Source organism: Falco peregrinus, chromosome 4 (assembly GCF_023634155.1).
Source record: "Falco peregrinus isolate bFalPer1 chromosome 4, bFalPer1.pri, whole genome shotgun sequence".
NCBI lineage: Eukaryota > Metazoa > Chordata > Aves > Falconiformes > Falconidae > Falco > Falco peregrinus.
Window position 1 is genome coordinate 32,102,877 of NC_073724.1, and position 13,272 is coordinate 32,116,148.

The following is a 13,272-nucleotide window of genomic DNA, read 5'->3' on the forward strand; positions in this document are numbered from 1 at the left end:
TGACAAAAAAAGATTATCATTATCGAAATGAGGTTTTTCCGTGCTCCACTTTTAGGCAGTTAGCTTTGTCTAACTAGGAAGCCTACTCAGCCGGCACCCTCCTTTGTCAATAGACAAATTATCTGGAGGCGGCAGCTTGGGTCTTCAGCACCTTTGGAGGAATATTTAATGACCATTAGCAGAAGAGCAGACAATGGTTTAACAGCTAGCTTATGAATCTCAGAAAGAGACCTAGCACTAGGTGGGATGCAGTCATGCCACAATCTTATTTTTCTCAGTAATTTGGAAGATCAAATGCTTGACTCGCTAGATGGTGCTTAAAATTAGGGAAACATTACTGTTAATGATACTGATTTGCTGAGAATAGATAATACATTTTCAATCATGCATTATTTAGATTTTAAATTAGATTTAGATTTCAGGCTTTTAGTGCATTTTCTGTTGAACTCATTGCTATACTACAGTAGACAGTCTGCAATAAAAAAGACTGTTCAGGGGTATGCTGTGAAAAATAATGGCTTCTATGCTTGCTGCTATTTTTTTTCCTATACAAAGCTGAAAAACAGCCTGAATCGCAATGCTGTGTTCAGTTTAATCTTGCAAGTAGGCCATCAGTTAATAAACACTTCCATTACCACTGTAAATTTTCCCAATTATTTTTTAAGAGTAAAGGTTATAAAAAGAGTTGTACAAGTAAAATTAGGCTGATTAGTAACTAGTGGCTTACTGTAAAATATTCATTACAACAATCCACAGCAGAGGCTTTCTAAGCTACAGTTTGTTCCAGAAGAAATCTGTGCAGTCCAGAGGACAACAGAGCAAACACTTTGTATGCTTGATAATGTACTGCTTGAACAAATACAGCCAAAGTGAACCAGATGATGAATGTACGAGGGATGATGCAGCATATAGGTCTTCTGGAAACCACTAATCAGAAAGATTGTATTGACTTAAGTTGTCTTGTAAAAATCATTGGACTAGAGTCTGTACTTCATCCTCGAGTAATCATTCACAATAGTATTTGGGTCACCCCATCTATTTAAAGCCAAGTATGTTTAGCCCAGGAAAGCAGTCTTTAAGAACAAAACACTGCGAGGGAGAAATTTTCTTGCAGCTAAAAGCACTGTCTGGGGAGATCATGTCTGTGTATCAAAGCAAAGTTACCAGCCTGGATGAGGTGGGCTTAGGCTGTGAGGTTTCCGTTGTGGCAGGGGGAGACTGGGGATGCATGTGGCTTTAAGTACTGGTCTATGTGTGAGGGTGGTGGAGGTGCCCACAGGACACTGCACCCCGTGAGCAGCAGGAGCAGGAGCTCAGCACAAGGCACTGCACCCCTGGCTCGTTGGAGGAGCCTGCAAACCCGCGGCACACCCCGTCCATCCGGGTGCCACCTGGGAGGGGTCTGCGTCCAGGGATGATGCTGGCAAGAACAACTTTGTCTGGGTGCAAGCCTCCGTCTGCCGCTGGGGAGGAGAAGAGGTTTAGTGTGATCAGGGGTCAGCAGGGATCCCAGCCAAAGCCTGCTGCAAGGCTGTGTCTGCTATACCATGGCTGCATGGCGGTTTCCTGTGCTTTTGTGGAAAAAGAGGAGGAAAGGAGGCACACTGGGGCTAGGGGTGCCATGCCCCAATTGGGTTATGCTTAGCACTAACCACACCGATGCTAGAAGGCGTCCTGTGTCCAGCTGTCAAAGGCAACACAAAATAACAGTCTTTCAATCAGCCAGTGCCTCATTTGTTCCCTTGCCCTTTTTTTTAGGTTCCCCTTCATTTGCCTCCCATGAAGACAGAAGTTGTTATTGCTTCCATTGCTCTTAATGGGTTAGACATGAACTTCGCTGGTGAATAAAAAACAAGTTGGGAAAGTTTTTAACTTGGGATCCTACCTTAGAGCAACTGCAGTGGGATGCATCAGGCAATGCAGCTGCAGGATAACAAAGGTGAATGTGTATTTTAATGAGCCCATTTCACAGCCTTCACAGCACTCCACAGTGGAAGGTTGCTTGGGGTCTGTCTGCTCCTGTAATGGTCTGGTGGCACTGGAGATGCTCTGCATCAAGCCCTTGCTCCCCTCTCCAGGCAGCCAGCGCTGCCTGTGCTGCAGCTGGGGCTCGAGGGACCTGCAGCCCCTGCCCAGGGGCACCTTTGCTCTGCATCCAGCTTGCAGCTGCTTGGGGACTGTGCTGGCTGCTGACTTTGCACAGTGAGGACATGTACAGCTCCAGCTGAAGCTGCTCTGCTCATGGGTCACTTCTGCAGGCGTAGAGGCCCCCTTGCCACATTAGCTCTTGGAGAGTGCCTTGGGGATGAGGGGTTCAGCTCACCGCTACCCACAGCTTATATGGATAGAAGTGTAAGGAACAGCCAGTGCTCTGGAACCACAGAGGAGAAAAGACAAATGACATTTTCCTCTGTTAGGATACCATATAGGTGAAGTAAAGCTGCAGACTGCAGAGGCTTCTCCGAAATCAAGGTGCTTTTCACATCTGGTTACAATTCAGCTCTTACATTCCCTAATTCACATCCAGGCAAATGCTCCCTAACGTACAGGTTGTTGCTTTGCAAAGTAAAGGTTACAGTGTCATCAGCTGCTGTTAATGCTGTTACGCTATGAGATAATGAGAGCTGATGTCCCCACTCAGCTGATCATTAAAAGTGTTCCTAGACTCTTTGCGCTATATCATCATTGTCGTCATTATTGTTAGCAGCAGCAGCATGTAACCTAATGACTTGAACTCGGTCCCTCCATGATCTGCAGCTCTCAGGCTTACCCTTGCGACTGAAAGGGTTGCACCTGCACCTGCTAACCTTATTTCATCTGCTCACTAGCACTAGTTTGAGAGGGGGAGAGACAGCTGAGGGAAAGCACCCAAGCCCTGCCATCGGGTGAAGTGCAGCTGAAACGAATTGCATGTGCTGAAGGATGGAGGATGAAAGGCAAAGCACCAAGTGTGTAGAGGGCTTTTTGTCTTAATGATTTCTAACTGAATAAAGCCATGCTGGAGTTTGGCAAAAGCAGTGATGGGATATGTTTTATTCACCCTCCTAATCTTCATGAGTTACCGAATGATGTGTTGTCGCAGCACTCTCCGAATTATCAAGCTGCAACAAGGTCTTTCACCACCTCATACCAGCACACTCTTCATACAGTCCCTCTGCTGCCTTCTCCTCATCTCCACTCATCCAGGACCCACTCTCCTCTTGCTTTGTCCTCTCTCTGCTTCTCCCTCAGCTGCTCTCCCTTCATTGGCCCTCAACCACTTAACAGCACCAGCCACAGCTGCACCTCATTTACATCGGCCAACCCACTGCTCCTGAAGCCAGCCCACAGCTGTATATTATCAATGCTAATTAACCCAGCTTCATTCTTTTACAATGCGTGACTAGCAAGCCTCACCAAACATTCGTCAGGCTGAGCTCAGAGCCAGTCTATAGCTGTGTGAGGTACTCGTGGCCCTGCTCACCAAACATGGAGAGAGAGATCTCCCTCCACACTAGACACATTTCCTAAATTCCAGTCCTGGAAGACATTTCTGGGGTAGTTACAGGAACCAGACTGCACGTGTCAAGTCTTCTTCCCCACGCTACAGTCCCAGCAGGCCATGGCTCCAGTCATCTCCCCTCTTCCCCTGGTGGGAGCAGGCTGCACACTGGGCATGCATATAAACTGTGGATAGTGGTAAGCCAAATCACTCATCCCCAAGGTACTCTCCAAGAGCTAATGTATAAGGAGCTCATTTTTATTAATTTTTACTTTAGATGTCTTGTGCCAGCAACAATGCAAATACTGACTTCTTCCTGGAAGTACAAGGGTTTGCCTGCCCAGAAAAAACACATAGTCTACTTAAACCAGCTTGAAAGGCTGTAGAGATACTGACTCCTATTTCAGCAAGTTTATTTTGGTCTCATCTGCCTAGGTTAAGGATTGACATAAATGACTCTCAAAGGGAGTAAAAGTAGATAGCCCGTGCTCTGAGCCCCAGCGGTATGTGCCTGGCATGACAGCGTAGCATCATTCTCTTGGTACAGTGGCAGAGTTTTCAGGGGACCTTTGGGTTTTGCCTGAAGTGGAAAAGTCATCGCTGTATGCTAGCTCTTCTGTCACACTGAAGAAATGAAACTATAGACAGGTAAAGAGAAAAGCATAGGGCAGATGGACCTGAAACCTGTGAAACCCTTTAGGGGGAAGCATAAAGCTTGAAATACCTAAGAGCAAACCACCTTCCCAATACTGTGAAGACTTCTCTGCCCGTCGGTCTCTCAGGTGGCCTCTCAAGGGCTGTAGGTGTGTCTCAGCAGAACCATGGAATCTGTCTGACATTAGAAGTCAGAAGCCCTTGGATGGGCCTCTCCAGCCTTGCTGAGGTACCCAGCAATGCATCTGCGATAAGCATATGCCCTCCTGAGGGACACAGGTCAGCCAGAGATGCCCTTTCAGGTGAGCTGGCAAAACTCCTCCTGCAGTAAAGAGACTCTTCTGGGGTGAGGATGGGGAATATGCTTCAGCAGGATGTCGTGCTCCTTCCAGAAAATCCAGAATCCTCACACACACAAAGCTAGTCCAGTTGCATCCTCCTCCCCCGTTCAAGGAAGGAGCACTGATGTCAAGGAACCTCCTCTGATCCTGACAGTAGTCATGTTAAAGGAGAGGATGCTAATCAGAACTGGAGTTAAATGAGAAATGTGGTTAAATGGAGTTACCATACAATGGTATAAATTTCATACCCTACCATTGAAAGAGAGAGGAGATTAAAAATAAATGTACATGCTTCAAATTCTTTAAAATTGCGAGTAATGACATTATTAGTACTTTCTGGAGGTCATGCAATGACATCAATACAGCAGTTTAGGCCAACGTGGACCATCTTGACAGGATACAACCATCGCTTCCCTACCTTTTGGCTTCTTCCAGTCTTCCTCTTTGCTGAACTATGGGCCAACATGCAAGTCACTGCAAAGAAAATTTCCTTAAATTGCACTATGGAAAGGACAAATCTGGTCAGGGGAAATGTGATTTAAAAAGGTAAGTAGGTTTATATATGTAAAGGAATAGATAATCTCTCTGTCTAAACCTTCATTTGGCTCACAGTAATATATGACTGTGCCTGCAGCCCTGGTAAAAAAAAATAAATCAAAATTAATTTATTAGCTTCACAAACTAGACCTGAGGCAGACTTTCAGCCTGTCACTATGCAGGGAGCCACTGTGCACTGCTAGTATAGTACTTCCATTACACTAGCTAAGCCAAAGCTTTTAAAAAGATAGACTGCATTAAGTATATTCTCCTATACATCCCAACAATAGCAGCCTAACATCATTACCAAGGCTAGATGAGTACACTCTCTTGAAAAGAAAACAATCAAGTTCAGGATATACCTTGAAATAGCCATATCCACCCACTTCTGACACCCACCAGCTGTGCCTGTAAAATACTGTCCTGGTGTCAGCTGGGATGCAGTTAATTATCTTCCTAGTAGCTGGTACGGTGCTGTATTTTGGATTTAAGGTGAGAATAATGTTGATGACACACTGATGTTTCAGTTGCTCCTAAGCAGTGTTTACACTAACTCAAAGACTCTTCTGCTTCTCACCCCACCCCACCAGCGAGCTGGCTGGGAGTGCAAAAGAAGCTGGGAGAGGATACAGCCGGGACAGCAGACCCCAACTGACCAAAGTGATATTCCATACCGTATGGCGTCATGCTCAGCACATAAACTATGGGGAAAGCTGGCTAGGGCCACTGCTTGGGAACTGGGACCTGGCTGAGCATCGGTGGGTCAGTGGTCAGCACTTGCATTGTGCATCACTTGTTTTGCATGTTCCAATTCTATTATTATTATTGTTATTATTATCCCTTCTATTTCTGTCCTATTAAACTGTCTTTATCTCAACCAGTGAATTTTACTTTTTTTTTCCCAATTCTCTTCCCCCATCCCACTGTGGGGAGGGGGAGGGAGGGAGTGGCTGTGTGGGGTTTAGCTACCAGTCAGGTTAAACCATGGCGAATAACAAGGAATCTACGCAAACAAACTGCACACCCTGATATTTTTACTACTCCTGACTATGCTTATGAGGCTGGGAGTAGAAATAATAAAAAGAATATGAAAGCAATCACCATACAAACCACCTGTCCATTTTTCCCCAAAAGGGTTTATCTGCCTTTGACAAAACAAAACAGCTGTTAAAGACAGAAGACAGATCTTCTACAGGCGGTTATATTTTGTAATTTTCTTCAAATAAGCTTTATGATCTAATAAATATTTTCCAGTTCAAAGTTTACAGAGCTGAAGAGAAATAGGGGCTAGTTTTTACTCCTTTGAAGCCAATAGGAATTTTGCCATCAAGTCTGGTACAAGCAGAAATGCAATGTTCTTAGCATAGAAAAGTTGGGGGGGGAGGGGGGGGAGCAAAGTATCTGTCCTAGCTTAATTGTTCAGCCTTATATACCAGCTTTCTCACCTGATATGCAGGGTATATTCAGGCCCCAGCGGTCCTATTAAAATAAAGGTTGTGTTCAGGCTCAGACTCTTTACAACTGAGCTCCTCATCTGCTATAGAAGAGAGCCGATGAGTTTCCACATGCACCACGTTATTTTTAATATGTTGAGTGTTGATGTGTATACATTACATCCGCAGTGTGTATGGGGTGAGCAGGCCCAGGCTGGGGAAGGGCAGCAATAATCCCTGTTCTGCCACTCCTGTGCTGCCACCTTCACCAATGCTTTCAGGAGCGGTCTCCAGCCACCCAGCCTTTGCTGTTCCCACCGTGGATTTCACTTGGACTACTTCAGGAGCAGACAAGCTTGCAGGATTGTTTCCTACTGCCTCACCCACTGGAAATGTTTTCATTAAATGATAAAGAGGTTGGGGGGGGGGGGGGGGGTTGTTTGGTTTTTTGTTTGGTTTTTGTGGGGGTTTTTTGCAGCTAGGCAGGTAGGGTCTTCTCCTGATCTTCCTCACATTTTCAGAAAAGGGTTGCTGGAGAAAATACCACGCTTCCACAGCCTCCAGAATTATACCACAACCTCCAGAAAAGAGGTACTGCAGAGAACTTAAGTTCCTATAGGCCATTTGTGGTTTGCCATACATTGAAATTCTCAACTACAAAGACGAACAGAAAGAATGAATAGTCATTGCTGAGAAGTCAGGAACAACAGTGTTCAGGGCATTTTCAAAGGCAGGAAGAGCAATCAGAGGCCAGAGTCCCTTCAGGCAGTTGGGCAATTCTAATGGCCATTGCCCCTCATGACAATGTCCTTCCTACTTACTAAAATGCGGTGATTCTGTTATCAAGGTGACACCAAACTGTCCAGTTTCCTTCAGGACAGTGTTGTGTGCAATGGGCACTTGAGAAACACTCAGGAAGTGCTGGGAACTCCGCTCCCATGAGGCCACTGCTGCAATTCATTGCTGTCAATAAATCTTGTTGCTCTTAATTGTTTGGGTTTCTCTTAGGAACAAATATTTACCAGCTTCTGGTTTGCACAGTCTTCTAAAGGTCACAGATGCTAGCTCCAAGGGGAGCCAAGCTATTCAGCCTTAAGCTATTTAACGTTGGCTTCCTGTGTAAGCCTGTGCCACCATAAAAGCAGGCATCACTACAGGGCTTATGTGTAAGGATGGAAGAGTAAAGTTCTCCTCTTGGCCCATTTCAGCACGTTATTTTTAAAAGTTTTTGTGTTCAGCGATGGAAATGGACGCTTTCATTCTGGTGTGTAAAATATCAGTAAGCCAAAAAAAAATCAATAAGCAAGTATCTAGAAACAGCCATGTTCTTCTGTCTGAATCATCCTGTCCCACACCAAGCTGATACATGCAGCAGAGAGGCCCCTTTGAAGAGCTGGAAGATGCTCTTGGTAAAGATTTGCTGGGCAAATGCAATACCAGTGTGAATGCAGGGATACGACAAGCCAAATTCTGGAGGAATAATGGCTCCACATCAATATACACACGCGTTTCCTGAAATATCTGTGCCACCCTGCAATACAAAACCACTTCCCCATTGTGCTGGTTCACTTGCTGCTCAAGCAGACCAGAATGACTTTGTAGTGGAAAACACAGTCAAACTAAAGAAGCTCTTGGAGGGCTGAGATAGTCCCTGTTTTGTGCGGAAGGACTAGAAATCCTAGGCTGGTTCCCCATGGATATGAGGAGCTCCCTGCAGGACAGCAAGGCAGGAAGCCTTGACCGAGCAGGCTGAATGGGAGTGACCATGGAAGACACCCAGGCTGGTGGACCCCAGCTCCTGCTGGGGAGAAGGAGAGGGAAGCTCCCACCCTTTCCAGCAGGACGGGGTTTGAGAGGTTGTAGTCCCACCTGATGCCTTTCTGAATCATGCTCTTTGCCAGGCTGCTGCAGAGCCCTTGATCTGCTGAGGCCCTTTTGCAGATGAGCACCGCTGAGCCATGGACTTTATACATGCAACAAAGGCAATGAAGCTCACCCTCTCACAAAGTGAAGGATGCTGTTCGTCTTTTTTCCTGCCTTGCAGCCTACGCTCTTCTGAGTGTCTCTCTCTCCCTGATTCTCTGAGGCTGCAGGCAAAAAGCAACTGCTGGTGCAAACCAGCATAGCTCCAGCAGCGTGGGTAGCATGGTGCCACTTTACACCAGCAGATGACCTGGCCATTGGGTTTAGGTCAGCAACACGACTGTAGCATGTGCAGCCTTCACTTGCCTTGCCAAACACACAGAGTAGGCAGAGCACGTTTCTTTCTTCTCAAGGGCTAGGGAAGAGCCCAGATGTCCCATTTGTGTCACAACGACTATACGAATCTGATGCTGACTGAATTTTCTCAACCGTGTGGTGCCATCCAGTGTCATTTTCCTGATCTTCGCCAAGCTCTCCCCCCTCGCACTGCCCTGCTTGATAGCGCTCACAGTGCAAGGGTGGTCAGAGGCATTTTATTGGAGAAACAGTCAAAGCAGGGAATTAAGATACAGCCTCATTTGGAGGCATTAGTGCCTGAGTCGCTGGGATGTCATTCAGGCGTGAGGACAGCCTGTGAAGGCTTTCAGATCACATGCGTGCATGACATTTAGAAGAGGTAGGTGACCTCATGGGAGATTATCTGAGAGATCTAAACCAGCCATAGAAAGTGGCATTGGAGGCTTTCATTTATCCTCACTAACCTTCAGCAATAAAAACAGAGGATGAGCGTACGGACATGCATGCAGGAAGTATGCGAGAAGTGCCGAGAACATTGTGAAAGCCAGAGGGATGGTAAACCATACCCTGGCTCCACTGACATGTGGCTGTCATGGAAAGAAGGATGAGGAGGAGGACACTATGTGCTTCACAGGGCACAGTACTTTATTTGATTTTTGTGTGTATGTGCATTTGCTATTTGACTGAGCAATAAGACTGTTAAGAATTTGTGCTTCTTTCCTGGTTTGTAGGGAAGCACAAATTCAGGTATTCTCTCAGCCCTCCTAATTCTACATACTGCCAGCCTTGGCAGCAACTGTGATGAAGTAGAGCCCTAATTATTCAAGCCCAGATTCTCCCATCACTCAACGTCCACTTCCAAACCAGCACCTCAGCACACACCAGGACTGTTGGTGGGGAGCAAGGAGCAAGGTGGTTTTCCTGATTTCAGTAACAGTAAGGATCCAAAGGGCCTCGAGATGTCTCCTCAAGTCTTTGGCCTTCCTCTAAGCAGTCATCTTTTGTGTCAGCCCAGCACATACCTTTCTCCAACCTGTTGGACCTGCTCTGGTGTCCCTGCCAAAAAATTGAGCAGGAAGAAAAAACTGGTGTGGCAGCAGGGATCTTCATAGCACTGAAATCACTCTTGCTCCCTGACTTGTTTCTCAAAGCAGAAACCTACACTTATGCCCTTTTCTGCCTCTCACTCCCACCTTCCCCATCTCAGTCTCCATGAGTCCACCCCAACTGCGTTGTGCCCCTGCACTTGAGTCCATCTATTTATATGGATTCTTCTTGTGTCTAAGCAGGTGCGAATCCCTGCCCCTTGTGTCCAGACTTGCCTGGCATGGTCAACACCTATATGCTAAGGACAGAAAATACTGTGCGCTGCATCGTTGCTATGGTCAGTTCAGCTGCATGCTGACTTCTGCATTTCTGCTCAGGTCAGGGCTTGGATTATTGGTCTCCTGATAGAAGGGAGGTCTGCTAAGACCAATTCTGACCCTGCAATAACTAGCTAGGAAAGTCGTAAGTAACAGATGAATATAAAGTACTGTATTAGATGAAGAGTACTCTCAATAGAGACTATTGCAGTACCTGTAAAAAAACATTTACTAAGAATGCAACATCTGTAAGAAAGACAAATCTGATTCCAGTCTCACTTAGCATATAGCAAAGGATTGGGTCATTTTTCACAGTACAACATCCAGACAAAATCAAATTTAATTAGTTACCAGACAAGATTTACCAACCACCTGTGCATATGAAACCCACAGTCGGTATCGGGGCCAGAACACTGTCACTTCGCTATTGCACTTTCCTGTTGCACTTGCAATTAGTCACCAGTCTTCTGCAGGATATCTTTGAAAGCACCCATTTCATAGTTAAATGCAAAGGAATGTAGCGAGAAGGGAGTATAACATCTGAACAGATGTGTTTATTTTATAAATGGCTTTAGACTGCTTCCAAAGACACAGGAAAACTGGATTTTACCAGGTTTGACTGATCTTATATCCAACCCTTGGTTTTTTGTCTCTAGAAAACTGTTTTATCTTAGCACTGCAGTACTTTTTGAGGGCTGAAAAACTGTCTTTAGGGGGAGTTTCCTTTGTAATTATTCATGCACAGTAGTACTAGGCAGCTCATATACCAAAATCAGAATTTTTTTTGCCAAGTGCTTTACTTAATCTGCTTCACTTATACAGCAAAAACTCATTCAAATTAAATGTGCACACATTAGGGAAACCAGGACTTAGTCATAAGGGCAAAAGAAAACTGTTTCAGCATTTTGGCCCTAAAGCTATTACCAAGAAAAATACAACTATTTCTCCTGGACAGTCTTCTCTGATTCTCTTCTCTCAACATCAATTTTTTATAATACAAAATGGCCAAAGTGCCGTATTTTTATGACATCTTCCCATAAATAATTTACAGACTGCATGGAACAAGAGACAAATAAAAGGGCCATCTTTATCACCTTTGCGATTGCACTGAACACAGTCCTGGTAAGATGCCCCTGAATTCAATGAACTGCCTCTCGAGACTTTGATTTTGGGAATTGCATCCATAAATACAGTTGCATATATAACTACAAATGTTTTACTGGTACAGTAGGTAAAGGAGTACAGTGCAGCCTTGATTTTGCTACCAAAAATAATAGCTTACACCAACACAGAAAATGCAAAACTGCCAGTTTAGTTCTGTAATTGAAGTTATGCATAAAGCCAAGCCTCCAGGGTTTTAAGGCAATTAACACTGTTTGTCTTAGAAATGCAGAAGCATTGCAACCTCTTAGTTGAAAGTGATTAAACCAGAGTAATCAATTGAAATACATTCAAACTTACCAAAAGTTTTCAGGTAACAGTAATTATTATTTTACCTTTATCTTTACCTCTAAGTTAAATGTGTTTGGATTTTTCTGTGCAGATGATCAGAGAAATCATTAGAGCGTGCTTTTGTTCAGTGGCTGACAATTAAAAATCTCTCCCCAAATGTGTTGAGGTCTTGGTGTCTCATTAGACTAAACCCTTTGCCGCAGGCACAGCATGATACCTATCTCTGGTTTTCTAACAGAGCATTTCTCCACCACGTTGTTGAGCAGTTTCTCAGAAAAACACATTCAGTTAAATTAAAGACATCTCTCTTTCAGCATTGGGATTAAAACAAAAAAAGAAGAAAAAATTACAGTGCAGAGCATTGGTAGGGAGTTAACAAAGGAAATTCTTCCTCCATCTTACATGCACGGGACTTGGTGACACCAGGGCAACACTGTCCCTTTGATTTACTGTCACACCAGCACCATACAGAGACCAGAACACAGGGATGACATTGAAATCCAGTTATTTTGCTTTATTTCATGGGTTCCTCATAATGCAGGTTAGGAGTTGGGGTTGTGTGTGTGTGTGTGTGGAGTTTCTCTCTCCGTGGTTCAGTTACAGTAACTGTTTTGTTGCAATCATTCCTCTGGCTTCACGGCCTAGGGGTGGTCATGTATCATCTCATTAGTGAGGTGTTAATATATAGCTGTTAGCGAGTTTGGCTCATACTGACAAAGGCTGGCATGTAACCACATGAAAGAAGCATGTTTTTAGCATGATCTGTTATTATGTATTTCTGTCCTCATCTTTCATTGCAAGACCTGAATCTTTCCCTAATTTTGCACCAAAATGTAACATTTTGGGAGGGCAAAATTTTCCATGCCAGAAGCAATAGACTGCAGAGTTGCTTGAAGCACCTTTCATCTGTCTGTTGTACGCCCTACAGTCAGGCCCTTTCTCTAGACAGGTGAGAAGTAACATCACCAGCACATGATGGTTCAGACCAGTTGTTAACAGTTTGCTAGCTGAGACATGGAGTGCCTTCACAGCCTCCTTGTTTTCTAGTTCTTAGATACTAATTTTATGCTTTAATAAAGACTCATTGTTGTGCTAAGACCTAACTCAGGGTCCTCACTGACCCCTATGGCCCATAGCTGTCAGCCTCGAGATAGTTTAAAAGCAGATATATTTTGAAATTTCATTTAAGATGAAAATGAATCTGAGAAAAAAATATTATTTGCCTCTGCCAAGCCCTCCCCACCATTAAGAAGTTTAAGTGGCTACTGGGGCCACCCCTCCGTTCGGGAGCAAGGAGTTGAAACCTGGCAAAAGCAGCACACTTCTTTGTCAGGGGTGGGTTTTTTTTTTTCCCCTTACACATTCAGATGTGATGTCTGTGATGTGGTCCCAGATCTCCCCATCCCTTGGATTTTCCACTATGAAGTTTCCTAACTATCAAAGGAGGGGAAAAACGTGACTTTACCTTTCCACAGTTTTCTGAAATTAGTATTTTTAAAGTGAGTAAATAATAATAAAAGCTGAGGCCCTGACTCATCTCACCTTGCGCATGCTTCTGGCTCAAGGGACTGTGTGTTTTCTCCTCTTTTTATCACTTCCATACTGGCAGGAACAATGCAGAGCCCAGTATCAGTGAGTGATAATGCAGCGTTAGGGAAAATTGTTCTTCTTCTATTGAATAGACTTGTTAATCTTATCGGTATGTAAATGAAAGGTGCTTCTGATGCATTCTGTCTCCTGGCATTTCCATTTCAACCTGTCTTTCGGTGATGTTCACCTCCAAGGAATAT